Raw genomic sequence first — 2,271 nt, forward strand, 5'->3', positions numbered from 1 at the left:
CCCAGATCTCCCTGGGCCTGAGCCTCTAGCAGGAAGGGTGGCCCCAGTCTCTGTGGACCAGCAGACTTTGCCTTTCCTCCTGGTAGTTCTAAGGAATCCGAGCAGCCCAGATCAATGGGTTTCCCTTCAGTGAAGCACACCCCTTCCACCAAGGAACAGACAAAGTGTTTCATTAAAAGGGTCCTGTTACCTATGCTACCCAACTGGACGAGACCCTCCAACAGGGGTTCTAAGATATCCTATATAGAAGTGATCCTACTGGCATTAGGTGCCCCTTAAGATCAGAGATCCCAGAAGAAGGAACAGGAACCTATCTGTGCTGTCCTCCAGCCTCCATGAGTGACATCTCTAGGAGCAGGAGTGAACCAGATGAATAGGACCTGAAGTGAAACCTCAGCAAACTGCAGCAGCCCAACAGAAGAGGGACCTGACCATTGAGAGAAAAACAAACAGAAAGCAACAACAACAGCATCAACAACAACAACAACAAAAAAGCCCCCAATAAAAACTTATCCAAAGGTCAGCAGCCTCAAAGATTGAAAGTAGACAAACTCATGAAGATGAGAAAGAATCAACAACAACAACAAAATGTTGAAAACCCAAAAAGCCAGACTGCCTCTTCTCCAAATGATCACAATGTCTCTCCATCAAGGGCACAGAACTGGATGGAGGATGAGATGGACAAATGAACAAAAGTAGGTTTCAGAAGATGAGTAATAAAAAGTTGCACTTAGCTAAAGGAGCATGTTCTAACCCAATGTGAAGAAGTTAAAAACCTTGATAAAAGGTCAGAGGAGCTGCGAACTAGAATAACCAGTTTAGAGAGGAACATAAATGACCTGAAGAAGCTGAAAAACATAGCATGTGAACTTCATGAAGTATACACAAGTATCAATAGCAGAACTGACCAAGTGGAAGAAATGATATCAGAGTTTGAAGACCACCTTGCTGAAATAAGGCATGCAGATAAGACTAGAGACAAAAACAATAAAAAGGAATGAACAAAGCCTCCAAGGAATATGGGACTTCGTGAAAAGACCGAACCTACAATTGATTGGAGTACTTGAAGGAGACGGGGAGAATGGAAACAAGCTGGAAAACACACCTTAGGATATTATCCAGGAGAACTTCCCCAACGTAGCAAGACAGGCCAACATGCAAATTCAGGAAATACAGAGAACACCACTAAGATACTCAATGAAAAGATCAACCACAAGACACATAATCTTATTCTCCAAGGTTAAAATGAATGAAAAAATGTTAACGGCAGTCAGGGAGAAAGGCTAGTTCACCTACAAAAGGAAGCGCATCACACTAACAGTGAACCTGTCAGCAGAAACTCTACAAACCAGAAAATATTGGGGGCCAATATTCAACATTCTTAAAGAAGTTTCAACCCAGAATTTCATATCCAGGCAAATGAAGCTTCATAAGTGAAAGAGAAATAAAATCCTTTCCAGACAAGCACATCTTGAGAGATTTCGTTACCACCAGGCCTATATTGCAAGAGCTCCTGAAAAAAGCACTAAATATGGAAAGAAAAAAACTGTACCAGCCACTACAAAAACACACCAAAACATAAAGACCAATGACACTATGAAGAAACTGCATCAACTAGTGTGCAAAATAACCAGATAGCATCATGATGACAGGATCAAATTCACACATAACAATACTAACCTTAAATGTAAAAGGGCTAAATGCCCCAATTAAGACACAGACTGGCAAATTGGATAAAGAGTCAAGACCTATTGATTTCTGTATTCAGGAGACCCATCTCAAGTGCAAAGACACACATAGGCTCCAAATAAAGGGATGGAGAAAAATTTACCAAGCAAATGGAAAGCAAAAAAGCAGGGGTTGCAATCTTAGTCTCTGAAAAAACAAACTTTGAACCAACAAAAATCAAAAAATACAAAAAAGGGCATTACATAACAGTAAATACATACACAACAAGAAGAGCTAACTATTCTAAATATATATGCACCCAATGCAGGATCACCCAGATTCATAAAACAAGCTCTTAGGGACCTACAAAGAGACTTAGACTTCCACACAATAACAGTGGGAGACTTTAACACCCCATTGTCAATATTAGATCAATGAGACAGAAAATTAGCAAGTATATTCAGGACTTGAACTCAGCTCTGGATTAGGTGGACCTAATAGACATATACAGAACTCTCCACCCCAAATCAACAGAATATATGTTCTTCTCAGTGCCATATGGCACTAACTGTAAAACCGACTACATAATTGGAAGTAAAACAC

The sequence above is a fragment of the Mandrillus leucophaeus genome, unplaced genomic scaffold (assembly GCF_000951045.1).
Source record: "Mandrillus leucophaeus isolate KB7577 unplaced genomic scaffold, Mleu.le_1.0 Scaffold189, whole genome shotgun sequence".
Taxonomy (NCBI): domain Eukaryota; kingdom Metazoa; phylum Chordata; class Mammalia; order Primates; family Cercopithecidae; genus Mandrillus; species Mandrillus leucophaeus.